This window comes from Triturus cristatus, chromosome 3_2, assembly GCF_964204655.1.
Source record: "Triturus cristatus chromosome 3_2, aTriCri1.1, whole genome shotgun sequence".
Taxonomy (NCBI): Eukaryota; Metazoa; Chordata; class Amphibia; order Caudata; family Salamandridae; genus Triturus; species Triturus cristatus.
In genome coordinates, this window is record NC_140584.1 from 909,444,548 (window position 1) to 909,459,940 (window position 15,393).

At 44.7% G+C, this 15,393-nt stretch overlaps 1 protein-coding gene across 1 annotated transcript in view; it reads left to right on the forward strand.

The window, feature by feature from the left end:
• VPS53 (VPS53 subunit of GARP complex) overlaps positions 1–15,393 on the forward strand; it is an 898,950-nt gene that overhangs the window by 810,731 nt on the left and 72,826 nt on the right. The window lies entirely within an intron of this gene.

Sequence of the window (15,393 nt, forward strand, 5' to 3'; positions counted from 1 at the left end):
AGACCCTTACCGGTGGCAGTCTGCTTTACGTTTGTAAAGAGAGCCTGCGTTTGGGTGAGCTATGCCCTGCAGGGCCTCCCAGGCCGAGCCAGGCTGCAGACACGAGGAAGCGCTCCAGCCCCTCTTCTCCACAATGGAGCTTTGCTTCCTGCCCTGACCTGCAGAGGAGAGGCCAGCCCTCCGTGCCAGATGAAAGGCCCACTGCATCACAGACAGACGGGGCTGCTGCCTGCCTGAGCTCGAGGCCCAGCTGTCCCGCACCGAGCTCTGTCTGCCTTACACCTGCTAATTCAGTTTTCAAATGTCCAGCCATCTTTGCCGCCATGAAGCCCTCTCCCCACACACACACACACACACACACACCTGTCTGTCTTTCCCACTGTTATTCATGTCTGGCTCTACGCGATGGCCTCTTCCTGGGGCCAGACTGGGAGTTGTTGTAGGCATCTCTGTTTTTGGTTAATCCACGCAGCCTATTCCTTCCGAGTTATTAAACGTCCTTCCTTATAAGCGTGGGAAATGCAGCCCAAGAACAGACTGATCGCCTTCCTATCAATGCAGGTTCTGCAGTATAGCTCAGCGTGTCAAGCGATCGCTGCTGGCACCTCAAGGTCGCAGGTTTGAATCTCAACAGGACTGGCTCAGCCTTGCATCCTTCTGATGTTCGTGCCTTTGAATGGAACTTCAGCAATAGCCAAAGCCTGTTATTTAAATCGCAAAAATATGACAAACTGCGGTTGCAAACATTGTGTAAAATGCATTTCAATAATTGAGCCTTACCTAATTTGTTTATGGTGAGTTTTTTTTTATATAACTACGTCTTATCACCTTGCGGTGACTTTGCAACATTGAAAGGTCTTTAGGTTAAAAGTGCAACAGATGGTACCTCAAATCCAGGATCAGATGTTGTCATACACAGGAAGCCTTAGGCCACAGTGCCATAAGAAATGGGTGATTTAGCATCCAGAGCAGGGGCGCAAGTAGGTCTTAACTTTGGGGGGGGGGGGGGGGGGGGAGGGGGGTGTAACATGGCAAAGGAAGGGGCGTGGCTAACATGTTAATCAATGGGGGCGGGGCTAAAATGGCAGACAATCGGGATCGGGTAATGCTCAGGCCAAGCTAAGAAAAAGAAGTGGCAAATTCTGCATTTGAAACCTGACAACAATTAGTTTTATGAGAAATAAATTGGAGAACAGAGGGTAATGTCAACCATTTATATAATATAGACATAAGGGATTTGTTCATCTTGCCATATAGTATCACTCTAATGCATTATATTGTCACACAACGATATTATGTAAATTGTTGAAAATACACCCTTTTTAGGTCTCGCCTGGCGTTAGCAGAGCGCATGCGCTGCCCTCGCCATGCGCGGGTCTTTTGGAATCAATACGGATTCCAAGCTAGATGTGCACGTGGACGGACAGAAGATGTGCACGCGTAGGACTGGATGCTTCACTGGCGGCGTGACACTCTGTGGACTTTTTTTTTTGGCTCGGCAAACTGTATTTTTGAAAAATAGTTTGCTGAGCCAAAAAAAAGAGTCCCCAGAGTGTCACGCCGCCAGTGAAGCATCCATGCTTTTAGTAAGCATGCTGTACTGCTTACTAAAAGCATCAAATATCGAAAAAAAGGGGCGGCAATCTTTGATTGTGCTCATTGGAGCGAGTGTTTGCATGCTTGTTTGGAGAAGTCTCCGGGAAGTCCGTTTGCTGGATGTTGTTAAAGGTTTTCTTGTCTGTTCTGTCCTGCACTTCCCGGTGTAAAGTTTATGGCACTTGTGTTTTTTTTAAATTATTATTTTTTTAACTTGTGCCATCTTATGTACATTAAAACACACAACAGTGCTTAACGGTTAAATTGACTGTAAAAAGTTGCCAGTGAAGGCACAGGACGTGGGGGAGGAGAGGTGAGAGAGACGCGTTGGAAGAGACAATACACAAACCAACAGGTCGCCTCACTGAGAGAGACACCGTCTTTTAGTAAACACCTCCTTGTTCTTGTTTTGTGTGGTGTGCCCTGCCGGTGATGCACGGTTCCCTTCAGTTCTATTAAAAAACGCAAGCCTCCAGGCGTTCCATATTGAGGTCAGCTTGTCGCTAAAGGACTCGCCGCGCTGAAGGTGAGCCCAAGGCTGGTGCCGGCAGCAGAGGCCGGGCGCCCCTTGGGGTGTGCTCAGACTGGAAAAGAACGGTATCCGTGATACTGCTCATGCCTGTTCACAGATGGCAAGGCTTACTAAACAGCGACGACAATAATGGAGAGAAAACGGAAAGCGTAATTATGAGCCACTTCCATTTACCCAACGAAGACCTCATTACCGGCTGAGAGAAAATGAGCAGTGGGATCATCTCATTAACTGCGTGTACTTTTTTTTTGACTGAATAAACGAGAGAAGGTGCCGAGCATATTAACCGCCTCCATTTTGCGAGCCCTTGTGCATCTATCTCCTTGAGTGGCACTGGGTCCGGCAGCAGAGACTAAACGTAAAATGATGTCACTCCCTCCCCCCACCCCCGCAGAATGTGAGAAGGGGCCCCTGAGCCTCCAATCTCTTTAAAATATTCAGGGCTCGAGTCGGGGTACCACGCGGGTGGACGGCGTCCCCCCACTTATTTTACCAGGTTTTTCCGGGTGGACGCCGTCCCCCCTGCCCAAAAGCTGGACAGCATTGTGTGAGCAGAGAGCCCGGGTGGGAGGGAAGTTTCCCGTAAATTACCAAAGATATGCTAATATTTGTAATTGGAGACTTTAAGAGGCACCGGTGGTGTGTGCAGGCTGGAGTGATTGGGAGGCGGAGCGAGCAGGCGTTGGCGGTTAACGCTTGGAATGTGTGTCCTTCTGTATCTTGTGCACTTTTGAGCACTTCGTTGTGCAACTGGGGCACCCCCTCGGGGGAGTGGGAGGGGAGGGGGGGTTGCAAAGGACATCGAGGAACAGACCAGGGGTAGCAGTGCTGTGAAATGCCCCATCATCTAAAGGCATATGAATACTCATGAGATTCCTGTTGTGACGTCACTTCCGGTGACAGCGTCCCCCCACTTCTTTTCATGAGATTCCTGTTGTGACGTCACTTCCGGTGACAGCGTCCCCCCACTTCTTTTTTTAGGACTTGTGCCCTGAAAATATTCATTAGTCTTGGGATGAATGGGGGTCCTCTGAAGGGATGGGGCCCCCGAAGGGTTAGGGCCCGCTTTGCTGAGCAGTTTCGTTGCGACCCTGTTACACACACGGACCATTCTGGCAGAGGAAGAGGTCAGATTTACACATAGTGGCAGCGCGACCACATGCAGACAGGGACGACTTCCTTTCTCATGCTTGGGGTCTTTTTCTTTGCCCATAGATTTTATTTTACGTCAGATAGGCGCATAATTCACTCTTGTAGTTTAAACAGACAACATTATAGGTATTCGGGTTTTCAAAACTGCTTTCTTTGAGAGTGACGCAGCGCTGTTACGCAACCCCGAGTTTTGAAGTGGAAATGAAAAAAGACGCACAAGAATACTTTGCATTTCAAAGAGCATCCTTCTATTTAATGCGCTCGGTACAACGAGGACAAGAATCAGGATTGCTATGGAACGATCTGTGTGTTGCTTCAGCAGACTGACCTTTTCCATGTGTGGCACCGGACACACGGATGTGCCTCGGAGTCGGTTTCAGAGAGTAAAGATAAAACGCGTTAGCCTTCGACAAAATGAAATCCAGGGGCTCAGATCATGCACTCGCGCGAGAGGGCGCTGGGGATGGGAAGAGAGAAGAAAGGGAGAGTTACGATTACATCTGCAGCTGTCTGTCTTCCGTGGGGTCTGAGCGGAAGGAATACAGACGGCGGCCAAGGGTGAGAACGGATGCGGAGAGTGATTGCACTGGGGCTGGAGCCATTTTCGCAGTGGGGTTTTCGCCATGCAGGGCTTTAAGTGGGCCGGGTCCTGCCTGTTTTTAAAGGCAGGTCCTGAAACGGGTTCCTATCGGGCTCTCTATTTTTATCGTTTGGGGTGCAAAAAACAAAAACCCTTAACTCAGCAAGAGAACAACGCGTCTCTGTCTTTGTTATAACTTCTAAGAGACTCGTTTTTCCCTTTATATTGCGCAAACTTGGAGCGCTTTACATAAGCACCAGCTACATTACACTGGGGCACATTCATTTTTTGAATCGCGGACCTGTTTTCTCAGCTCGAAGGTCGGCTGTCCTGGCCTTATGCCACAACTTCGCCCACAAGAGCGGCTAGCATTTTCAATATTCTATACAACGAAGTGATAGTTGTTGCCTATCTATCTTATGCAACTAATGCCCATTGACAACGCCAATAGGTCCTGGCTTGTTGTAGGTGTAATGTTACTTGTTGTGTTATATGTCTGAATAAATGGACACAAGCAGCAAAATACCAGTGGGGCGGGACACTATGCTAAGCACAGATTTTTAGCTTTAGTGTGTTAAGCCCCGCCCTTACTTACAGCAGCCACAGTCAGGCGGGCAACTAGGGGGGGCGGGGGCTTTGGGGGGGTGGGAGCGGAAGCCCAGTGGGCCCAATGGGTGTTACGTGCCTGGCCGCAGTCCTATGAGAGACGCCCCAGTTTTTTCATCCCACTAAAAGCCCTGCTGCCATCAATGTTACATCACTGAAGTAATAGGGATTGTGAAAAATCCCAGCATACGTAAAGCCAATTAAAGAATAAGTATAGCCAATGACCCTAAACAATTCAGTAGTCGAGTGGTAAAGGTGTTGTACGTATCCAGTGGTGCGTTTCCACTGAACTGGCTGCCAGATTCGCAATGACATGCACTTTAACTAATAAAATTATATAGGGCACAGATTATAAGGTATGAAAATTGGGTTTCAGCAAAAATCTATTGTTTGAACATCATAAAGTAATAATGTGTCTTGATTGTTTTGATCCTATTAGAAATGATCTAACTGATGCATTTTAACATATTTTTACAGTTCTTTTACAGGCATTTAAATGTGTTGTGTTACAAAAAAGCTGACAATACTGCAGCCTTTATTTCACACCAGCAAGATTGTCAGATAATTTATTTTACAAAATTCCTGAATAGGTCTCGCCTTTGATTAAGTTAAAGCCATTTGCTTTGCTATACAATACCATTAGCAGAGCAAATGGCTTTAACTTAATCAAAGGCGAGACCTATTGCATTTTTAATGCTAGTTTCTAATAAAATGCTTATGAAACTGGTTCAAAAGTGCCCAGAACAACATACTACTCTTTGGAAAACCTAGATTGGTCAAAGATATAATGCACACAAAAAAGGGGACTCTGGACACATATGTCATGTACTTGTCCAACCACCAAAGACACAGAAGGAATTTCAGATTTTGCAATCTGCCCATTTGCAGTGTTGTTACAAACTATAGCACTAACAAACATTAATGTATTGGCAGTAAAGCCATTAAAGCATGGTGCTTTCATGTATAGGCAGTTGAAGTAGGGGTGGGGTGCTGTGCAGTAGCCCCCCTAAATAACAATGCTGGAATTCATAGGGTGAATGAGAAATAATAAAGCCTTTACATTTTGATAATATCATGTTACATTTGCTGTTCTGCAAAAGACCAGTCAAATGCCAGAACTTGGTAATTATATCCCTGTCACAAAGTTCCAATCTTCACCTCGTTAGCTGGTGCAGCTCCCATTGTAATTGAATTTATATAGCGCTTACTACCCCTGACGAGGCATCAAAGCGCTTTTTAGGTCAATAGCACGCTACTCTGGAACCCAAAGAGGATTAGTGGTGAATTAGTAAGGTGAAATATGAAATTAATTTGAGCGTTGTATATGTTGGCCTGTTATTTGGATTGAAAAAGATAGTGGAGGGATGGAAAAGGGAAGGTTTTGCATTTATATAGCACTTGCAACTCCTGATGAGGTATTGAAGTGCTTTTTGGCGGTAGCACACTACGCCGGAACCCAAACAGGATTAGTCAGGAATTAGTATAGGGAAATATGAAATGATGTGAGTGGTGGAGATGTTAGTCTGTTATTTGTATTGAAAAGGAATAGTGGAGGGATAGAAGAAGGAAGAGTCTAGAATTTTCTGGGGGGGTTCATATCATTAGGAGGGGGTTTGGAATGAGTAAAGGGGAGGTGGAGGGGAAAGAGTCAGAGGGAAGGGTTTAGAAATGCTTGTTTGGGAGATCTGAATAGTAAAAGAAGTATGAGATGATGCAAAGAGGGGTAGAAGAAGGAAGAGTATGGGGTTTAGGATGAATGAAAGAGTGGAGGTAGAGGATGTATTGATAGAGGTATATGGTTAGAAATAGGGTAGTGCATTTGAGAGAGTAGTGGAATGAGGATTGAGATGAGTCAGAGATTTGAGGTAGAGGATATATTGAGAGCAGTATAAGGTTAGAAATAGGGTAGTCCATTAGAGAAAGGAGTAGAGTGAGGTTTGAGATGAGGCAGAGAGTTGAGGTAGAGGATATGTTGAGAGCGGTACACAGTGAGAAACAGGGTAGTGCATTGGAGAGAGTAGTAGAGTGAGGTTTGAGATGAGTCAGAGAGGAGGTAGAGGATATATTGCAAGAGATATAGGGTGAAATCTAGGGTAGTGCATTGGATAAGCTGAAATAGAAGCAAAGTGATAAATATAAAGATACAGAAGTACATGGAAGGTATATATATGCATAGGGAAGGTAACATATGTAGAATAAAGTTGCATTTAATAAACTTAGACTTTCAAGTGTTTTTGTACTTATGTCTTTGTGTTGGGTATTAGATCATTCCATACCATTACAGACTGCAGACCACTATCTCACCTGAAATAACGGAAAAAACAAAAAACATGTATTTTCACGCTATAATTCCTTCCACCAAGCTGAATCTGTTATCTGTTTCATATTCATAGCGCCAAGAGGCTCCCAGTGAGTGAACATCCATGTTTAACAAATGCGCAAATAATACTAAAGAGTGAAGGAAATACCAAAATGAGGCCACACACAAGCCAATTTGCATAGTAAACGAATAATGAAATGAAACTAAGAAAAAGTAGTTGTCTTAGGCCAGCCACATGGCCTGGGCACAGGCCTGATGTTATAAATCAGCTTAACACATTGGGGCCTGGCTTCAGCTGGAGAAAATTCTTACAAAGAATTGTCAGTTACTTGCCAGAGGCATCTTAAATGTGTATTATGATGGTGTAACAAATGAATTACAGCACAGTGAATGTTTAAGATTTGCAGGTTTTATTGGTCTTTATTGAGATAGATGATGAATCGAAGAAAAACTTGAAAATAAACTAAAAATCCATAACTAAACTTCGGAACCTGTCTGCAATACACATACTACCAATCCAAAGTTAGGATGTGGTAGACATATTCGGCGATCATCTTCTACTTTAGAAAGACCAACCTACCCTTTTACTTTATGTATTAGAAATGGGCCCCATATGCTTCAATCGACATACATCACAGGCAGGAAGCCCACCAACTGTTGGCACCACTGGCCGTGGCCACTCAGGAGATAAGGGGGGCTTGTTCAGCTTCACATGAGCATCTCTTGCAAGGACATGCCAGGGGCACCACTGCCTCAAGGCCACTTGCTGGAAGTGAGGCCACGATCTGCTTCGCAACAGCATCACTAGCAAGTTCCGCCCTTCCATGGCACCAATGTCCGTCCCACTAAGCAGACACAGGGGCAGGTACCTGTAGCATGACTGCCCCAAGCCCACTCAGCTGAACTGGGACCTAGCACGTGCCCCTGACAATCAGCCCCATCACACTCATGGTGTAAGGTCAGGACACACCAGGTGTCGCACAACTTTACAGCCATCCTCCTCAATGCAGGATCTCTGCTCTCACTTCACCGTGTGACCCTACGACTCACCCAGGAGTGCAGAAACCGAATCTAAACACCTACATCCATTGAGGCGCAAGCATTGTGGGGTACCAGAGCCTAACATGTTGTTTCCAACCAAGTAAGGCCCTTCAGTGGCAAGATTTGTTAAAAATGATAAAAACGGATTGATCAAAGAAAGGACTAGTTGGGCAATAAATTAAAGAGTTGCTTTACACATGGCTGCTATAGCCTTCCTATTAGAAGCTGGGTCACTGTTGCCTGCTGCTGGCGACAGCGCCACACCAGGCACCAACTGTAGGTGCCTCCATGTTCTCTACCTCAATGTGCCACTTTCATTGCCAGCATGAGCACTGTCACCAGTGCCAAAGCCTACTAGGTGCAATAGCCGTGCTTGCGCACATTCATAGCCCCTCCCTGCCCCAACAACCACTTCCAACCAATGAAGCAGCCTCCTGGCAATGAGCAGCACTCATTCGCGGGCCCCCATTCACTGTGTTAAGTCAGGAAACTGTTCATGCGTGTAAACCTGAGACTTACTGTGCGGCCGTCACACAAAGAATGCCCGTACAGTACCCACAGGACGCCCATGCGGGGCTCTTGACACAGTCCTCTAACCTCAAAGTAACATCGCAATGTGTCTCCTCCCCTTGTGCAGCTCTGCAGGTTGAGCGCGTGCTGCATCGATCTCGTGTGTAGCCTCCACATCACAAGCTTGATTCCTGGCTCGGTCACTCATCCTTTTGTCCTCCCAACATCAAAATGACGAGCACCAAATCTAACGACGCTCCAAAGACACAGACTGGATACAAGTAATGACGGCTCCTGAGAAAAATTCGATTGAGGTGTACCTCAAAATGCTGTGTCCAAAACGCCCAGGGCAGACAGGGCCTCACTTGAAAGGTCAGTCACGAAACCCAATGTCACATAACACGACTCATGGGGCAGGGAGCAGTGGCAGCTGGTGATTCAAAATCGTGGTGGGGCTCAAATAAAAACATAGAATTGCACCGTACGATTGAACCTCACTACCCACTTACTTTCATTCACTACTCATCCAACTGCATTCAACAATTCAGTCAACCACTGCCTTCTGTTACCTACCCATTCACTCATCCACATTACAGTATCCACTGTCATTCACTCAACTCGTATACCCAGCCACCCACATTTACTCAGCATCTCAGTCAACTCCTGCAATCATGGTTTCATCCATTCACACATAGCCTCGCCGTTCAGTATCCAGCAGTTTCAGTGATTAAAAGCTATACATAGAGGCTTTGTTAATGTTTGTATTATTTAACCTGCAGATTGTTTAATATGTGTTTAATATGATATATCATATGTAGTCATTATTCTGCAGAGGAATTAAAACAAACATCAATAGCCATGATAAAATATACTGAAACCGATGGTGCCTTAGTGAGACACCACCACTTAGAGATGCGGGGGGGGGAGGGATGGGAGAGCTGAGAGAATAGATTTTTATTTATTTTTGGTAAATAAAGAGAGCTTTAATTTACTCCTGTGCTTGTTGTCCTTGGCATATTTATGGCTTGAACTCAGGTCACACACTCTTGTCTCCCAGACAAGCACTGGCTAAAGTTATTTATTGATTTGCATTCCTCTGCCTCTACTTTCTTTTCTTGCCTCGTTGAGTAATGTCACATACTCCTAATAAAATGTGACTATAAAGTATGTGCAGACTACCAGTAGCATGCTTCTTAAACCCACCCTTTCCCATTTCGTCATAGAATGGGGTATGATCAGTAAGGCATGCTGATCACAACCGACATGTGAGGAGATAAGAACGGGTCAAGTAATAGCAGCTGAGTGAAGTTCTGAGAAGACATAAGGGCTGTTCGTGGGCAAGCCCTGTCAGCCCTGCTGTATACAGCGTCAGCCACATGCTCACAAAGGCACAGTGGCAAAGGCAATTGTGAAAGTGCATGAATTTCACTGGGAGTAAGTCTCAACAAAACTGTTTATTCTTAAAATGTATTTGAATAACTGCTTCAATAGAAAGGCCACAAAGGGAGAGGGGCACCGCCCTTTAGCCCTTGAACAACAGCCGCCCATGGCAGGGCGTGGGAAGATGTGCACAACAGGAGAAAGGGATGACCAGTGCAGGTGACACTTTTCTTTTGTAAAGGAATTCCTGCTGGTGTCATATCCCCCTGCTGTGCACAGCTTCCCACTCCCACCCCATGCTGCACAGCACATCAACCATGCTTAGGTGAAATCCTTGCCTCTAGGCACCTCAGTGGTACCCTGTCTCAAAGAAAACAAAAGGGCTGGCTGGCTGGCTCCTGGGGGCCTCTCAGAAGTGATCATTACAATGAAATTCTCGGATGCTAAAGCATCCGATAATAAAAACGCTACCCGTGGAGCCTTAATACAAATGAAACTGAGGAAAAACAGGTTGCATACTTCAATTATGTTAGTGCATGTAAATCCGTCATTTGAACCTTGGCAGCCCGGCTGAAGACGAGGACGGGGGTGGAGGGGCTGAAGCCCGTTAAGCCCAATGGGCGTTGTGCGCCTGATCCAGAGTATAGTAGCTGTAGGAGTCTGGTCTGTTCTTCTGGAGGTTGATCTCTGTTGGGGTCCGGTCTCTTCTTCCAGAGGATGGCAGCTGTAAAAGTCTGGACTGCTCTTCCAAAGTACTACAGCTGTAGGAGACTGGCTTAGTCTTCCAGTGGCCCAGTCTTTTCCAGAGTACTGTAGCTGTAGGAGCTTAGTCTCTTCTTCCAGGGGATGACCGCTGTAAGAGTTTGGTCTTTTCTTCCAGAGTGTTACATCCGTAGGAGTCTGGCTTAGTCTTACAGCGGATGTTAGCTATAGCAGCCCATCTTTTCCAGAGTACTGTGGCTGTAGGAGCCCAGTCTGTTCTTCAAGGGGTGATAGCTGTAGGAGGCTTAAATGGTGATTTTGTTGCTGAAGAATTGAGAAAGATTGTTGCAGAGGTCCTACGACAGTGTGAATGGGTTGGATGCGGCTGCTGGTGAAACCCTTCACAATATTGAAGATTTCTTTGTTTTTGTTGGTGCTGTCATTGATGCCGCTCATCAGAGTGGCGCATTTGATAGTCAGAATCATTTGCTGGTAGCGTTTTAAGGTGGATTTGAAAGTGCTCCTGTCTTCATTGTCCTGGGTCATTTTCAATGTGCGCTCCAGTTGTATGCAGTGGCGTTTTATCAGTCTGAGTACCTACCTACTGGCATGGGTCTAGATATTGTTGCATTGCTGTGTTTGAGGGTTGCTAGGGAGTCAGCGCAGGAAGAGTCAATTGTTGAAATTCTTGATGGCTTTGGGGAGGCTGTTGCTGTGTTCAGGTTGGTGGGTGTTGCAGTTCTTGTCCGTGATGCTGCTCCAGTTATGGTGTGTTGGTCTGGCAGTATAGCATGTGCATTGTACCGGAATGGGGATGCTGAACTTGAGGGGGACATGTTCTTTCCAGGAGACTGAGTCCATTTAATTCTTGAGTCAGGCCCAGGCTTTGAAGAGTGCGTTTGAGTTTGGGTCGGTGTCAGCTTCTAGGTTAAAGTTGGAAATCGCTGGGATGATGTCACATGTCTATGTAGTGTTCAGCCAGGTTGTCGTGAGGAAAAGTGTGTCTGAGGTATTGTCGTGCAGCAGGTCTCAGATCTCTGTGCTGTGTTTGGTGAGTGAGTGGGTGGGTGTTGAGGAGTATGAATTTGAGCATGGAGTGTTGTGTGAGTGATTGCAGACTGTATGAGTGTGAGAGAGTAGGCTGTTGGGCACTGCCAATACAGGTGTGGGGACTGTTGGATGTGGGTAAGTGCATGAAAACTGCATGAAGCACAGGAGAATGCTCCCTCGGTGATGTGTGGTGTGCGAGACAGCTGCATATGTTTCTTGTCCTTCTGCGTCTCTCACCCTTCACCCTTATATGGTCTTTTCATGACCACACACCTGGGGTGTTTTTGGGTTACATATGGTCTCACGTTTAAGGCGATAAACAATGTATCCACCTTACACATCACTCTCACTATCATCCTTTAGAAAGCCCAAGCCTGTGCGCCAAATAAGGGGCGAAACACATGTTGGGTATCTCCTATATTCTGCGATTCTGACTATAGAATCCCACCAAATTGAAAAAAAGAAAAAACATAATAAAGAAATGTGATGCACTAATCCAGGACTATAGGTTCCCTGAATTCATTTGAATTCCTAAGTAGCACATTATATATCCATTCAGCTCTGTCCTTCTAGATAAACATGAAGAGACATGTGTCCCCTCTGTCCAGAACCTATAGGGTTGGCGATTCTGTGCTGAATCCATCCAGGAGACCAGATCGAAGATGGAGCCAGCAAGTCTATAGATTGAAATATGAACCTGCACCTTTACAGTAAGGAGGGCTGGTCCAACCTCCCATCATTCTTTGCACTAGCAGTTGCATCATTTCTTATTTCTAGATCCGTTGTAAACTGTCTCTAAGAACTGATCTCTAACCTTTTCACCCTTTAATTCACTCAAACGTTTTTAAAGGCACAAGGACTGTTTTTATTTTCTTACTGAGCACTTCTGGTATTCTCTTTAAATATAAAATTATCCATTGTGTCAAAAGGAAGGCAGAGTAAGGCCCTCTGTTTTTGCTTGCTCTGTTCTCACACAGGGTAAGAGTGTAAATTGTGTCAACATACATCCAGTGGAAGACTCAAAGTTTCCTTTAAAGTCCTACACATAAAGAAATGTGGAGGTGAAGTGTCTAGTAAAGAACAAAGAAGGGGCTTCTTCTGTTTATCCAAAAAGATGCAGTATGAGAAAAAAAAAATTCTAATGGATACTTTCCTAACCATCGATTTCTAACCTTGAGATTATTCCCCAAGCACCAGAATAGATCCAGGTAGCTTTTAGCAGTGCTCCTGTGCCCCATCAGGTGCAACCTTAGATCAGACTAGTAGAAGTTTTTAGGACAGATGGCTCTAAGTTGTTGCCATTTTCTAGCCTTAGTAGGTGAGAATATAAAGCAGCCTAGTCCAGATGTATTGTCCGCAATATAAGATCCACCTGTGCTTTCCCTTCCTAAGATGATGCTGTGAAGCTTGACCCAACTTCTTTGTCATTGAGGAAAAGCCGGGGCTAGCGTGTGAGAAGATTGTTGAAATATGAGCACTGGTGAAAAAGACAGTTGAAAAAAGACCACACAGATAAAAGATCTCACTTACAAAAGATTGTAAGTAGAGAAGCAATTATGCAGTAAATTGTATTAAAAATCTGAAGGGACAATGGAACTGAGCAGGAGAAACTATGTGGATGAACCATCTGCTGTGAGTCAATGTAATTGGTATCCGAGGGGAGTCCCCACGCCAGATGGGAACACTGGGTCACCATATTATAGATACACAATGTAGAAACACCATCATCTCCAACTCTGAAACACTTTCTTATGGTTTTCTCTTCATTTTCTATTTAAATATATGTAACCGCTAACTACTACAGGAAGTTTTCCTTTTAGTTATGTGATGCATTCTGTTTTATATACCTGCTGTGCTTTCTGTTTAATAAAATAAAATATGGCCTCATTAGAGATAGCAACATATGGGTGGATCATGCTGGCAGCTACCTGGGAGCAATGAAAATGCATGAAACAAGTGACAGAGAGAGGTGGAATGTTTATTTCGATCACTATTGCAGAGTATCAGTTCATACCATGATAGGACTACTAATGGTGCTAATCCGGTTTGAATGTTTGATTAAAGAGAGGCAGAGCGTTCGCAATGAAACCACTCACTCTCAAAAGAAATAAACACACATATATTTATTCACTAAAGAAAACCATGTTTAAAGTTATGTTATAGTTAGGTGAAAATGTTAGTTAAAAGATAATGGTTTAACTCAGAAAAACACAGAAAGTCACCTGTTTATTTAACTGAAGTAACTGTGACTCGCCGCCTCGCCATGCACAGTTTTGTCATCAGTGATGTCATAGAACATGTCATGAGTGTTGCAATATGTGGGGTCATAAGAAGTGCATGATGATAACATTAGAAAAAAAATACGTTTTTGACTCCAGAGGGGGGTTTTTCTGGGACTCCCACTCCCCCTCTTTCCCCCCCAACCAGGCAAAGAGAGAGCAGAAATCCCTATACTGCCACCTACATGTTTGTTAAATACTATTCTCAGGACATAGGAGTGAGTCCCTGATGCCTAAAATGGCTGCTGCAACATCTTTGTTGATTTTGAAGGCAGCCAATAAGATCAAACCTATTGACCTGTCAAGTCTGCGGATCCTCTGCTGCATGAAATAGGCATACATTTTGAACCCTAATTTCTCAAAAAATGGTGAATGGATATACACCAAATCACAAAAAAAAACACGATCTGAGTAAAGATCTAACTTTCTGCCAAATTTAATGTAATTCCATTCAGATGATTTGCCTGTAGCTGTGTCGAAAGTTCTTCCGGTATATTGCATGAGAAAAATAAGTTTTGGGGCCCCCTTTTTCTGAGCTGCCTTTTGACAGATCAGCCTAAAACTTTCCAGGGATGAGTTGAGGTGGATGAGACTTTTTTTGGAAAGCTTTGTGAAGATTCTTCAAACGGCATCAGTTATTAGAAAGCAAAAAGATTTTTTTATGGGAACATGTTCTTAACTGGAGCTACCCAGTGGCATTATACACCGACGAAGTGCCTACATTTATACTTTGGTTGGGGAACTTTCTGTATATATAATATTAGAAAACCTATAGGTTTAAATCATGTACTTTCTTTGCGTTTAAGCTGTGTTTTGGACATACTTAAGGCCTCTTATCTTAATTCATTATGCCACGAGGTTAAACAGTCTGATTGAAGTGGTACAGTGAGCTTCAGCATGTTGACATTAAGCCAAGCTTAAAAAATGCTTCCATTCGTTCTAATTCCATATACCTTTATTTTAAGTCTTGAGGTTTTCACAGTTGAATGGATTTGCAAAATGAATCATAATTACGTGTTTAAAATAAAAAAAATTGCCGTTTGCACGATTTTATTATAACAAATGTTTGCTCACATAGCCTTTCCTCAATTTGCATGAACATTTTAGGGTTCATCACCGAAGGTCATCTTGCAGAGGTCAAATCACCTGTTATTTTTATTGCATTCTTTTCACACGGAAGGTGATCCTCAGTTATCCAGCACAGGGCGATCAGCACGGCTCGCGGGTGGGGGGGGCAGGCACGGGCTGCTTTAAAAAACATAAAAGTAAATAAATAATAAAACTTACCTTGCCGCCTGGTCCCACATCTTCTCGCCTGTGTCACAACACTGCAATGCAGCGATGTGATTGGTCTGAGCACCCTGACACGGCACTCAGCCAGGGCCTGGGGGTGGGTATGTTCTCCATGCAGGCTGTAATGCAGCCTGCATGGAGAACAGGGAAGTGCCCATGACTGTTTTTGGTGGCCCAAGAGGGCCCACAAAACAGTCATTGCGAACAGGAGTGGTCTACCACTCCTCCCATGCAGCTACGCCCTGCCCCCTCACGCACTGCTGCAGCAGGATGAAAAATAAAATGATAATACCATTCTGTTATTCTCATTTAATTGTTTCGTTTCTTTGCTGCTCCTGGCAATGGGGCGACG